This window comes from Centroberyx affinis, unplaced genomic scaffold (genome assembly GCF_046629955.1).
Source record: "Centroberyx affinis isolate AG114_WGS23_722 - 3 ecotype Tasmania unplaced genomic scaffold, CSIRO-AGI_Caff_v1 ptg001957l_1, whole genome shotgun sequence".
Taxonomy (NCBI): Eukaryota; Metazoa; Chordata; class Actinopteri; order Beryciformes; family Berycidae; genus Centroberyx; species Centroberyx affinis.
Genome location: NW_027280313.1, coordinates 65,936 through 81,349, shown reverse-complemented (window position 1 = coordinate 81,349; position 15,414 = coordinate 65,936).

The following is a 15,414-nucleotide window of genomic DNA, read 5'->3' as shown; positions in this document are numbered from 1 at the left end:
ATCTCTGCATTTGATAATGTTAAGCCTACAGTATCTTAATTTGCTCTCTAGTGAGATTGGTCGCTATGTCTTGGAGCTTCGCTAGGGGGCGCACGCTGCTCTTTTCCTTCATTCATTACACATGACTTGGAGAGAGCTTGTGTTTGTGAATTTCTTCACCTAATATATCCCCTTTTCAGGTATAGTTATGCGGTTGTTGAAACATGTTATGCACTTATTACCTCCGCCAAGGAGGGGTTATGTTTTCAGTGCCGTTTGTTTGTCTGTTAGCAGGATTACGTAAAAACTACTGGGCCGATTTTCATGAAACTTGGTGGAAGGGTGAAGCACGGGCCAAAGAAGAACCCATTAAATTTTGGAGCGGATCCGACTCACGAAATTTGCATATCATAGCAGACTGGGCTATTGGCCTTGGCGGAGGTCTGCGCTCTCCGAGTGCCCTTCTAGTTTGTTTGTTTGTCTGTTTGTTTGTCTGTTAGCAGGATTACGGAAAAACTACTGGCCCGATTTTCATGAAACTTGGTGGAAGGGTGTAGCATGGGCCAAGGAAGAACCCATGAAATTTTGGAGCGGATCCGGATCCGACTCACGAACAAGCAATGATAGCACGAACCTTGGCGGAGGTCTGCGCTCTCCGAGTGCCCTTCTAGTTTAGGAAATGTTTCCCTTTAAAAATGTTGAGTTATTTGTTATTTTACCGAACAAGTTGCTAACGGCACTAGCTTGCGACATCGCAGCAATGTAGGGAAAGAGACATGTGCATGCAGCCGCTTTGCCTGTTAGAACTAATAGTCACTGTAATGAAAGAAAGTATTGTTACTAATGGTTAAATGGGAATATAACTGATACTTTATTGCACTTTGAACAACTATTTCACTAGTGAGTGTATTTTGAATGGAAGCAGATTAATAAGGTAAAATGTTGCATTGGTTGCAAACATACAGATTTGAAACAGAACTCAGGAAATTTGTATATGTAGTGTTGTTATTTAGTATATTCACTACTTTTTGTATTTGTTTGTAACTGAAAATCAAAATTCATTACATGCATGACTTGACTTGTTGATATATTTTCAGGGCTTTTACACAGTCTGCAGAGGGGGGGGGAAACAAGTGACGTAAAACACTACCACTGAGGGGCTCTAGGTGTCGCCAAAGTCATCACGTTTCAAATTCTACCAATAAGCAGTTTTAATGGTAGCGTGTGCAGAGCTTTCACTTCTTTCTCACGCACGGATAGGAATAGCGTTCATTGGCAAGTCCCTGGATCGGATCCACAGGAATAAGAGCGAAGCTGCGGTCGTCTCCTCTCGACTAGCCGGTCCTGGCGATGCTGTCTCTGCAGGAGGCTGACAGCGGCTAGATGAAAGCCGGCCTCACTGTGACTCACTAACCCTCAGAGAGATCCTATAGTGCGCCTGATGAGATGCCACACCATCACTTTGCTCCTACTGAGGTGAGATGTTGTACCTCTGATGTGGCACCAAAAAAGAAAAAAACGCTATAATGTGTCCTATTCATTTCCTTCATCCTATATTATGTTATTCATAAGCCATTTCTCATTGCCTCTATGATTTAGAGTAAGGTCTCACAAATTAAGAGTTCATTTTCAGCATCAAGTAGGAAGACATGAAGCGGTCTTGATAAACTCTGTGGCATAGTGCTTTGGTAAAATATCTATATAGAGAGAGATTTTCTATTATTATTGTCCAGAAATTCACTGCCAGTAATTAAAGTTATTAGCTGAGGGAACACAGAAGTCATTTCTCTCCACAAAAGCATCACTGAATTTGCAATGACAGATTGATAAAGACAGCTAATGGAGGTACAAGGACAAGACTGCCGTTTTATTATTGCAAAATGAATCACATGAACCTCCATAAAGTTAACAAATTAACACAAAAAATGTGCACATTTGCATATTAACACATTTTTTCTAGGTGGATAAAGTCAGAGTGCATTAAGCTGTTTCATTCTGATAACTAGTTGGCAACAGATGTATTTCTCAAACGATTTTTTTTTATTTATTTTTTTTACTATTTTTGCATGTAAAATACCCCATAAAATTGACAAAAGATGATTTTAAAAAGCCTTTATAAATTACCAGTTATTTTGTTAAGAAGCAGCGTATTCATTTGGTGGTCATATACATTCATAGTTGAAAAAAAAAGTGATTCACCTACAGGAATACGTAATTTTGAGAAAATGGCAATTAAGGGTTAAAAAAAACCCTTAGTTTTTTTAGCTAATTGTGTGCTTAGTGACAGCCCGTATAAAAAATTATGAATTACCTCCTTATACCTGTTTTTGCTGGTTGTTTTATATATTTTATGACACTACAGAGGTTAGAGGCACAATTTTAACATAAATCAAAATTGCCAGAATCATCCTTTTCATCCGTGGTGTCTTGCCTTCTGCTCTAAAGCAAATTTCCCTTTACTGTCCAGCCTATCTGCATTGCACCGCCTGGAAAACTAATAAACTACTCAATAAGAGTAGACTACCCACTGGCACTCTCTTCACAGTACATTACATTCACATACTCTTGTATCCCCACACTCGTCTTCATAGCCTCTCCTCAGAGAGGGAGAGCCAACGATCAATGTAATTGTAATTATGAAAGCTATTCTGGCCGCAGAGCGCACTCACAATATGGCAAGTGGGGAAGTTTACCTATCCTGTCATTTCAATTAGAGCCAGATTTGCCTTTCACAGCCTGAGAACTGGATTTTGTTAATTGTTTTCGAGCCTCAGCCGGAGTTTGCTAACAGACAGGATCTTGGCTGGGAAAAGCAGGTATGCTCAGCAAGAGGTTTCTTACTGGTTTCCCCCTTAAGCTTGTAATCTTACAGCTGAGCCGTTCAGCCGTTCTGGATTTAGCCCCAGATTCACAGTATAATAACATTATAACAGATGTAATAGCACAATGTATTATTATAATTTATGCAGTTGACGGAGGTTGTTTTTACTATTTTTATTCATCTTGTGGATTCAAATTAAATATACTAAATTGAATGCCAAGCTTAACAGCCTTTTAATCATCTCATAATGAGGAGAGGTTAATAAATTGAAGGGGAATTATTCCCCTGCTACTAAATATAGAATATGAATGGAGATAATGAGAAGTTCAATTTTGTTAAGAGGTCAACGCATTGTAGAATCAATAATATCAGTCTTTACCTTTACCCTTTACCTAACCAGTTTATCCTGATGAGATTCTCTTCACGTTAATAGTTAGTTGAGAAAATAGCAGGACAATAAAACATAAACCTGAAAGATAAAGGCAAAGAACAGTGAAATTGTGTTTTGAAAAGAGGAATGAAAAACTAAGTCACACAAGAGTCACATGAAAAAAAACAACCCAGTTAATAATGCCAAGTTATTGAAGCTGTCGGGAAAACAATTCCTGATATGCGAAGATCAGGAGAAGTAATTTCCTCTCTGTGGCTCACAGCTCTTTCATAAATAAAATATTACAGAAATAGAAAGATTACACAAAAACGTAACCATCTGCAATGGAACCCCAATCATGTGGTTTTGTTTTATTTTTCTTTCTAGTGCCTCAGCCAGAAATAGCACAGATTTCTTTTTTTTTTTTTTACTTTTAACTCGATCAAAGAGAGCAGAGCAGTTGAGAAGTGTAAAGCCCAATGTCCTCAAGAAAATAAAAAAACAATGACTCCATGGATGACAACTCCAATTTAGAGAGCATATATTTCCTCTATTGATCAGGTTTATACAATAACATATCCTATATGGTAACATGATTGGTTAATATCAATGCAGATTTCCTATTTTTATATTAGTGTTGCGCATAGCCAGACTTCTCTCATCAACTTGCTTCCCAGTTTTAGGGCTATATCTGTTTGCAGTGGTGGAAAGTAACTAAGTACATTTACTCAACTACTGTACTTAAGTAAAATTTTGAGATATTTGTACTTTACTTGAGTATTTCCATTTGATGCTACTTTATACTTCCACTCCACTACATTTCAGAGGGAAATATTGTACTTTCTACTCCACTACATTTATTTGACAGCTTTAGTTACTTTTCAGATGGAGATTTGACACAATGGATAATATAACAAAATACAACACATTGTTAAAGATGAAACCAGTGGTTTCCAACCTTTTGGGCTTTTGACGTCTTACAAAAAGCAGTGTGTAGTCGGGTCACATGTCAGATGTCTATGAGTTGTTAACAGCTCCACCAAATAGTGATTTTTCCCTCTAAACCTCACATGGTTTCATTTCAATAAATGTTCAAATGATCCAATATTTCAGCAAAAATCAAAGATTAGAGAAAAAGTCCAAAAACTGAAAACAGATTTGTGTAATTGATTTGTATGACCCTTTGGAGGGGCCCGACCCCTAGGTTGGGAACCACTGGACTAAACTAGCTAACTGTATATAAAGTAGTTCAAACTAGCTCCACCTCCAGCAGCTACAACATGCTGCTTACACACTGATGCTTCAGTATTAATAATCTAATGATGTCATATATAATAAAATATAAGTCAGAGGGACCAAACCACTACTTTTACTTTAATACTTTAACTACATTTTGCTGCTAATACTTATGTACTTTTACTTAAGTAGGATTTTTCATGCAGGACTTTTACTTGTAATGGGGTATTTTTACATTGCTGTATTGGTACTTTTACTTAAGTAAAGGATCAGAGTACTTCTTCCACCACTGTCTGTTTGACTCTTCTCCCTCCTGACTATCTTATGTCTGAACAATCTTCCCACCACAGCCAGGAGTGCAGAGTCACTCCCCATCTTGCACAGATTGAAAAACCCACAGCTACAGTTCACTCTCACATCTAGTTCCTACATCCAATCTGATGCCAAAAAACTATCTATTCCTCTGTCTCCTTGCTTTTACCTCTGTCTTGTTGTGACTTATTGTTTATTTCTTTATTACTGATTAAACTGACAGTGGAATGTGAATTCTGAAGTATTGTTTTCACTTTTGGACGTTGCTCCAGCTCAGTGGTTCTTAATCATGTGCCATCGTGACCCAAGAGTCTGCAGGCTTTTATCCCAACCAAACACTACAGCAGCTGCTTTCACTGATTAGTACCTTCAACCAGTGAGATTAGGAACTAATCAATAAAATCAGATGCTGTAGTGTTGCCTTCTGTGAAAGAAACTTGGCAGCAGTTGTACAGCCTCCTCAACCTCTCCTGTCCCACTTGTGGTTAGTTGAACCTCAAGTCCTCCTAACGTAGCTTTCCATCCTTCTCTGTTTCTCCATGCGGGTTTTGGTGGCTTAAGATGGTCTTGGCGGTTAGCTTGCATACATCATCTTCTCCTAGATAGACGGCACACCAGTACTCTCCACTGTCCTGCAGCGACAGCTTTGAGAGGACCAGAGAGTCGAACGCGGAAGACGGCTCGGCTCTTCCTTTCAGATCCTCGGGAATCACTCTTCCCCCATCCCATGCATCCAGAATGAGACCTTCGCGTCGGGCGGTACGTCTGAACCACACCACCCTGCTGCCCGCCTCTCCGGGAACAGAGTCACAGCTGAGACTGACCTCTTCTCCGTCTGAGAAGACCTTTGCGAGCGGTTCGGAGTCAGGAGGGCACACCATCAGCAGAAAGCTTCGACCGTACTTGGCCTTGCAATCGTATTCCCCGGAGTTGTTAAGAGTAGCTGATGGGAAAATCAAGGAGTAATTCCCAACATCTGGTTCCTCTGCTGTGTACATCTGTGGCTCTTGATCACTGGAGGCAAAGCGTCTGTGGTAATCAAAGCTACTGTTAAATGGTAGAAGGGGGTGCTCGTACTTAGAAGGTATATCCCACAAGAACATGGACCACTTCTGCCCAGGATCAAAACACGGCAGAGCAACCTCATCTCCCACGGCGTGATAGACAATCTCACGCTTATACCTCAGATTGGCCGACTGTGTGCTGACACAGCGCTGTCCATTCAGCACGATGCAAGTGTAGACTTGAAGGTCATTGCGGTTGAGGTTGGAAATGCGCAGAGTCGAGCCTTTGTTCGCGATATGCACCCGGCCCACCAGGTCCTCCAAAAGTGGGTTGAGGGACCCACAGTCGCCAAAGAACATTGGGATCCAGTAGGTGTTTTGAATGGTGCCTCCTTCGTTGGAATGCTTGACGTTCCTGAACCAGTGGATCTTCAAGTGGTCCCCCTCTCCTGCTCCCTCACACCGCATCTCCACCGTCTCTCTGGAGAGAACGTCCAGGAGTTCATAGCGTTTTTCAGCACCGCAGACTTTCACTTTCACGCTGTCCCGGTGAGACACCTTGTTGTCCGTCCAGCATTGCACCGTGTACAACCCCGAGTCCGACTCCGTCACATTACGGAGCAGATAAGAAAGGGGTCCACCGGACACCCGCTGCATGACCTCCATGCGATCCCTGATGTCGGTGGGTACGTCACAGTTCTCAGGTGAAGGGTTGGATGAGTTCCACAGCAGCAAGTTTCCTTCAGAGAGAGATTTGGAGATCAAGCAATAGTTTGGTTCGTCAGTTATTGTAAATTCACAAATACCACCCTTGGTCTTGATGAAATAATCCCCTTGATCTGCGTTGAGGGAATTGAGGAAAGGAGCCAGTAGTAAGCTTAGCTCTATAAGAAGAGCCATTGTGGTCCAGGATGTGTCTTTCTATTTAGGAGATGTTAGTTCTCTTTTCTCAGCTGCTGTCTTAGCTGCAGTGTAGAACTCTAACCCAGTGGGGTTTTGTGTCTGTCTTTTCTCTCCCTGCAATGTGGAGCTAAAAACATTGTGATCGCTCACATATTTTGGCAGAAGAGGGAAGGAGTATCACAACAAGCACCCGCCTGCATTTCTTGCTCAACATTATCCAAGGAGAAAGACGTAAATGAATAGGAGACAGAGTGGATGTTTTGCATGTTCTGCCAAAGCAGCTGGCGCAGAAAGCACAAAGCACATCTGCACACTATTAAAGAATGCCCGGCCCTCTGAAAAGCTGTTTATTATGAGAATATTACAATCACAGACAATTTTGGCTTTTCTAATAGTGAGCAAGGTTGTTATTGATAGCCGACCACACACACAAAACACACAGAAATGTGCAGAGGACTCCCAATATCATGTTTGTTTACGAAAAACCTGTTCTCATGAAAACCTGTTGCTTAGAAAATCCTGACTTAAATAAAAAGCCTCGGATCTGCGAAGGGAGTTCTCCCGCACATGCATGCAGACACACACATATGCGTGCACACACACGCACGCACGCACACACACACACACACACACACACACAAGCACCACTTCAATTAGATTCTATTGGATTTTATTAAATCTTCTCTGAGCTTTCACTTCATGGCCGCATCCATCAGAGGATTATTATTTATTTTGCTGTCAAGAACTGGCAGCTCTTGGAATCCCACAGAGAGACTGAGAGAGGACTAGGTGTGTGTATGTGTGCATGTGCATGTTTATGCACTTTAAGCATTTCTGTGTGTACATGTATGTCTTGTGTGTGCATGTGTGTGTGCGTGTGTGTGTGTGTGCATGTGTGTGTGTGTGTGTGTGTGTGTGTGAGACATAAACCACCGCTAATGGATGAACTCTCCAGTGTGAAAGTTGAAGCAAATGCTTCCCTCAGCATGGGAAATCGTATTCCGACTAATAGCAGGCATTAGCACACCACATCAGATTCATGCATGTCTACTTCATGCAAATGTAGTTAAGTATGCAAATGCAGTTAAGTATGCAAATGCATTCATGCAGTGCTAATGATCAGTTTTAGGAGATGCTGTATCTCAGGATTTGATGTGTTATAAAAAAAAGAGTATGAGAGCAATGAGGATAATTGGTGACAACCAATACTGTAATTCTGTCATTTAGGATCTCATTAATATGGGTGCTCACTTACTGAATTTGACAATTTAATACAAAGTAAAGTTAAAACAGTATTTCTACCTATTTTCAAATCTTGCCCTTTTATTTTGAAGGCTAAACGGCCAAACCGGAAGTCTTGTTTCGTGACATATTTTGAAATAACAGCTAGAGTGGCAATTTCAGCTAAATAATAGTGTAAATGTCAGTCTTTTCAAGTCACTTTGGGATCTGTTGGCTCCAAGATACTTGGATTATCCTGGAAGAGCTGCATGGAGCCATTTTATGGTTATTTTCAGTTATTTTTTGACGACTGAAGACAGGTCTCCGGCAACTTCAGGAGACCTGTCGTCAATGTAATTTTAAACAGGCATTAAGGGATCTACAGTATGAGCTTAATCAACCTCTATTGGTGAGAAGTAGGAATTGCCACAACACTGATAGAAGTTGGCTCATCATTGAGTCACTGGTATTGATCAACAACCCTATCAAACCCCCCACAGATTTCATTTGTTGCTATGGGACAATAAAAAAATAGATTTCCATATTTATTTCCCCATTAAAGCCACAGTGCACAGCTCTTCGACTCTCCATCCCCTTTCACACATAATCCACCTCCTAGAGCTGTCATTGCACCACTTAACACAAGTCTTCAGTGAAAACCCTGTCCTCTCAAAGTAACATTTTAAATGAGAAGTGGTTACTCTGGGGACTGATGCAGTTAACTGTGAGGGAGCTTCAGTGACCAGTTAGCTGGGCAAAATGGCAGGTGAATTCATTTTGAATACTTGAGAAAAAAAAAGACATGCTGAGTGGTTTGATTTACATTATCTTATAAGTGTTTTGACCACTAATGAAGGTGTTCAATGTGGAATTACAGAGAATTTTAGTTTTCAAATATATCCTTTCTATGCCCAAATAAAGTTCAAACTGTATTGGTGAACATAGTAGCCTACTTTTTCCTGTTTGTCACATAGTAATCTCTGATGTAACACTGATGTACAGCTCCACTAAGAAAGTAGTGGCAAGCATAATACTACTAATAATAAAATAGATAATAAAGTTTGCAATGTTCTTAAATTTTTTTGCAATTAAATAAAATCAAACTTCTTAAAGGGCAGGGAGTCATTCCTATGTTCCCAGGGTCCTAAGTTCCCAAGGTCCAATGTTCCCAGGGTCCTATGTTCCCAAGGTCCTATGTTCCCAGGGTCCTATGTTCCCAAGGTCCAATGTTCCCAGGGTCCTATGTTCCCCAGCTCTATATAGCACATAATGGGAACCTGAAAAAGATGTTCCCCAGCTCTGTATTCGCTTAATATGGTTAGTTAGGTTTAGGGTTAGGTTGGTTAGGTTAGGGTTAGGATCCTGGGAACATAGGACCCTTTGTCATGTTCCCATTATGTGCCATATAAATCTGGGGAACATAGGACCCTGGGAACATACATACGCTCCCAAAGGCTTACTGAGTAGGCTTTTGCTGCCTGTGGCTTGTAAATACAACTTTCAAAGTTGGCCCCTCCACCCTGTGTTTGCCAGAACGGTAAAAAACTGTAAAAACCTGTAAAAAAAAAAATACAGCGAGGCAAAACGCCAAGCAGACGAGGCTCGTTCCAAAACGAGAGTGAATCTGTTGGCTTTCACCCATTGGAGAGTATTGAAGGAGAGGATTGGGATGAAGAGCGACACGGAGTTGGCCTGTTTTCTGTTGGAAAGGTAGGTGCCGGTTAGCCCAGTTGGGACAGACGGAGAAGGGGTCAGTCTTAGGCCCTGTCCACATGTACGCGGATATTTTTGAAAACGTAGTATTTTCTCTGCGTTTTGGCCTCCCGTCCTCACGAAAATGCTGTTGTAGGTCACTGAAAACTGAGCTTTTGGAAAACGCTGACATAACCTCAATTTGCAAATGGCGATTGTTTTATTTGTATTGAGCATGTGTCAGGAACCTACGAGCCTACTACCTTACGTGTAGTCAGTACTGTTAGGTTTAATCACGTGTTTATAAGTCAATCTTGCCGAATTTCTCTTACTTTACTCTTCTGCTCGAAATCCACGATCCGCCTCACTTTTGAAAAAAAGTGGCAGAAACGAAGCGGAACGCTCAGTTTGTTGTGAGCGTGGATCTTTTCCGCCCTAGTTGAACTATTTTCCACTCTTTGCGCGACCAACCACAGGGGGAAAAATCTGTGATCCACCGCGTAAGCCTCGGTGAGTGCGGAATCCGCGCCCTGCCATAGGAAATAATGGCATTTGAGCGGAAACCACTCCGCAACGTGAACTCTGCAGAGGCGTTTTTTAATCGTTTTTGGGTTCTCGTGTGGACGGAGAGATTTTCTAAAACACTGCTGGTGTGGACAGGAATTTTTTTGGAAACAGAGGAGGAAAAAATGGGTTTTCAAAAATATCCGTATACGTGTGGACAGGGCCTTAGCGGGTGGTGTGGTTCAGACGTAACGGCCAACACGAAGATTTGATTCTGGATACATGGGATGGGGGAAATGTGATTCCTGAGGATCTGAAAGGAAGAGCTGAGCCGTCTTCTCCATTTGACTCTCTGGTCCTCTCAAAGACAAAGACGCCAAGACCATCTTAAACCACCAAAACCCATGTGGAGAGACAGAGAAGGATGGAGAGCTACGTTAGGAGGACTTGAGGTTCAAGTAACCACAAGTGGGAAAGTGGTGGTTGAGGAGGCTGTAGAACTGCTGCCAAGTTTCTATCACAATGCGTCCTGAAACATATGTCAACAGCACTTCTGATTTTCATGCTGTCTATACATTTGAAGTACATTTGAAGGGCTACATTATTATTTGCACAGGCATGTAGCTTCACAGCAGCTTAGAATATTATCTAGAGCAGTGGTTCTCAATCATGTGCCATCAAGTCCCAAGAATCTGCAGGTTTTTATCCCAACCAAACACTGCATTAGCTGATTTGAGTGATTAGTTCCTCCTCCCTGAAGGTGTACTAATGAGTGAAAGCAGCTGCTGTAGTGATTGGTTGGGATAAAAGCCTGCAGACTCTTGGGTCACAATGGCACATGATTAAGAACCACTGAGCTGGAGCAACGTCCAATAGTGAAAACAATACTTAAGCATTCACATTCCACAGTCAGTTTGACCAGTAATAAAGAAATAAACAACAAGCCACAACAAGACAGAGCTAAAAGCAAGGAGGCAGTGGAATAGATCGTTTTTTGGCATCAGAGTGGATGTAGGAACTAGATGTGAGGGTGAACTGTAGCTAGAGGTTGTGGGTTTTTCAATCTGTACAAGATGGGGAGTGACTCTGCACTCCTGGCTGTGGTGGGAAGATTGTTCAGACAGAGTCAAACAGATATAACCCTAAAACAGAGGGAAGCAAGTTGATGAGAGAAGTCCGGCTGTGCACAACACTAAATATAAAAATAAAACTGCAATTGATATTAACCAGTCTTGTTACCATATAGGATATGTTATTGAATGACACTCATCAATGGATGAAATGCATGCTCACTAAATGTTGTAATCAGTTGTAATCATTATTCTAGCTTTGATATGGAGCTCACAAAAACGTTTTTTTTTTAATTATAAAGTAACCTTTATCATCCATGGAGTCATTGTTTTTGTATTTTCTTGAGGATATCAACATTAGATGTTCCTATTCTTCTTCTCCTGCTTTCTTCTCCACAAATGAAGAACCTCATATTGCCTTGTTTTGTTTCCATCACAAAACGGGGGAAAAAATAGTGTCAGCAGATACATTACATTACATCATTTAGCAGATGCTTTTGTCCAAAGTCACTTACAGTTAAGTGCATTTTGTCAACAGTAGTCAAACCAACTGTATATCACAGACTTCGTCAGCTAAGCCTTTAATCATAAAATAAGACGTTAAATGAAAGAAAAATCTAAATAAAAATAAAATATTCATAAATACAAAAACATAAGAAAACCAATCTAGAAAACCAGTCTATTAAAATAAGTTTTAACAAGTGATTTAAAATATGATACTGATTGTGCAGCCTAAGATCCTCAGAATCACGATCCAAATCCTATAGTTTTGGTATAGAACTGATAGCACTCCAGTCTAAGTTCAGGCAATATTGTACAACTTCATATCAAGTGAACAGGTCCAGGTTGTACTTTAGTTTGACATTGCAGATTTAGTGTCCTGCTTCTCTTATTTTAAGCTGTTCAGATCATGTTCACAATGCAAAATGCATCAGTATACTTCTGTGAGTAAAGTAAAAGTATTCACCCCACACCAACTCCCCCTTTGACTTTTTCTTGTGCTACAGAATTTGTTCAAATTGCATGTATTTGGGATTTTTTGTCTGAAATCTACCTAAAGTACTCTTTTTCTGTCAAATCGGAGTGGAAATTCAGGAAATGTATGTGACAGTATAAAATTCCAGCAACAAAAAAGCACTTACCGAATTGAGCTAAAATGTCTCACTGGCAAAAAGAAGGCTTTATAACATCTGCAGTCATGCTTCACATTTGGCAATAATAAGACATTTTGAATACATTTCCTTTTCCAAATTGCTCTAATTTTGCCTTTCTTGCTCGGAAGTCTCAAACCGGGTCCCTTCAATGCATCTTAGTGGGATTTTAGGGTGTGTAGAGTGTAGTTTGTGTTGAAAACCTATGTCACTTATGGACGGCATTTGATTCCAGTCACTTCATTAAAAACATTATTCCATCCATATTCAAAAGTACAGAAGGTGGATCAGAGAGAACAGTCTCTTCTCTAATTTCACTGTGGAAATCAATGAAGAAATTGCACTGAAATAAAACAGTGAAAAGTGCACCCTATACACTTTTATATAGGGTGTTGTGAAGCAGCAGGGATCTTTTTCATGCTGAGAACCCCCAAGCAGATCAGCCAATGATCTTGCAATAGCTAAACTACGGTGGCCCTGGGGGTCAAAACACAACATCATTTCACAAAACACAACAACTTTTCTTTCTGAAATGTCGTGTTTTCTGAAATGTCGTGTTTTCTGAAATGTTGTTTTGTTTTCTGAAATGTCGTGTTTTGTGAAATGTCGTGTTTTGAGAAATGTTGTGTTTTCTGAAATGTCGTGTTTTGTGAAATGTGTTTTGTGAAATGTCGTGTTTTGTGAAATGTTGTTGTGTTTTGTGAAATGTCGTTGTGTTTTGTGAAATGTTGTGTTTTGTGAAATGTCATGTTTTGTGAAATGTGTTTTGTGAAATGTTGTGTTTTGTGAAATGTTGTGTTTTCTGAAATGTCGTTGTGTTTTCTGAAATGTCGTTGTGTTTTGACCCTCAGGGCCACCGTACTAAACCGATCAAGAAACTTTATCATTCAGATTGGTGAATTAAATAATAACCAATGTTAACTAATTGGGATCCCCTGGAATCTCCTTAGGGATAACTGGTTGTCCCCTGAAACTACTTTGAGAGCTGCTACCCCTACAGTTTGTCCATATCTCAGCCTCTGGCAAGGGTGCTGATAAACAGGATCTGCTGAAGCAAATGAACTGTATCCATCACCCTACCATTACCCAGGGTTAACTGCTGAGACATAACACCCTAGGGTCCCTTTTCTATCAATCAATTCCCAACATATAGACCTCCGCAAAACCCCTGTGGGCACAACACCAGCCCAGCTCACACTCTATTAGCCGGGGTGTAAAAAGAATCACACCTATGCATGCACACAGAAGCATACACACACAAAGTGAAGGGAAAGACATAGACCAAACTTAAAGGAACAACACTGAGAAAAAAAAAAAAGAAAAAAAAAAAGCGCACTTCTGGTCGTAAACCAATAGCTGCCTGGTTCTTTTGTTTCCCAGTGGCTGCTGCGGGTCAGGAAACAGTTTATTAAGGTGGTACCCTCTTGTGTGTGTGTGTGTGTGCCCCTCTCTTCCATATAACTTGTCATAATGTAGCAGATAAAGTGCTGATATGGCTGTGGCTGACAGTATTATACCGCGCCACCAGGGAGAAGCATATGGATGGAGGGGAAAGAGAAGGAGGGGGTGGATGGATGGATGGATGCATGGATGGATGGATGGATGGATAGACAGACCGGAGTGTGTATATAGTCAAGCTGGTGTGGCAACTTTTGATGAACCTATAATTTGTCAGAGAGCGAGGGAGAGTGAGAGAAAGGGCAATATGGATGGAAAGCGGTGGATTTGCTGGCAGCAGTCTCTTACTCAGCAGCATAGCCACAAAACATGATGAAAAATGCTGCTGTGATAGGATGTGTGTGTGTGTGTGTGTGTGTGTGTGTGTGTGTGTGTGTGTGCGTCCACACACCTCAACAGTTTGCCATGAATTGGAGGCTCACAGAGAGGCAAGTCTGACACCTAGAGGCAGGTTACAGACATAGTTTCTCTCCCTGCAAAGCCAGCAGATGAGACTAGCAGTGGGGCCATAATGTATGTGATGTTTGTTGCCATATAAGCCATATTATGTTCTCCATACCATATGATCAATTATCAATCAGTCATTATAATTTGGGCCCCCATTGAGTAAGAGGATGACAAAGTGAGTAGAGAGAATCAGAGGACCAAGCCTCCATAAGAAAAGAGTCACTAAAAGGTATTACAATATTATTATGGTGATGTTAAGCCGAATGTCATTAGTTTACAGCAGAGGTGTGACCAAGTCAACTTGCTCGAGTCCCAAGTCAGTCTCAAGTCTTGAGGGACAAGTCTCAAGTCAAGTCTCAAGTCTAAATGTAGAACACCAAGTCAAGTTCAAGTCAAGTCCATGTCATTAATGTCAAGTCTCAAGTCTAAATGTAGAACAGCAAGTCAAATCAAGAGTCCAGTATCAATTTAATATCTTAAAGAAAACTAAATATCTAGGTCTTTTCAATGCAATATGGTTTTAATAGGGTAAAAACTTGGTAAGAGCATCGTGAGTTTGATTTCTATAATCAGTTTCAGCTTCAATAAATTAAATCATTCCATACAAATTCAGAAAACAGAATTTAAATTCAGTCGTCTGCTGGAACAAATCTCATCACTTTCAATCTGAGTCATTTACACAAACACAAGATCTCAAGTCAAGACTTTGGAAACCTTTTCAAGTCATCAAAGTACAAGTCAAGTCCCAAGTCACCAGAACCCAAGTCAAGTCAAGTCTCAAGTCTTCTCTTCATGCATGAAGTCAAGTCTCAAGCAATTCAAATTGTGACTCGAGTCCCCACCTCTGGTTTACAGAAAACTACACTACAAGACAGAGTCACAAAACTCTCTTACAAGTTTCCACAAATACCAGCAAATCCCTTGGATCTCAGCTCTAGTTCACCCACTGTTGAGGAAAACTCATTTTCATCCCTCTTTCAGTAATTTCATTTCATTCCGTAACTGTCATCACACTTCGTTTTTTACACTTTCTTTTTTTTCCCCAAAGCTGTTATTGTTTATTAATAATAACTGCATCTTTCAGAAAACATCTTTGAGAATCAGTCAGGTCTTGGAGGACTTCATAGCACAGATGCCCTTGTGAAACTGTGATGGTCAAGCCGTCTCATTTGTGATTACTACAGCAGAATAAATGGAGCTAATATCACGATTAATTTTTCTGCCCCACGATACGTATTGTCACATT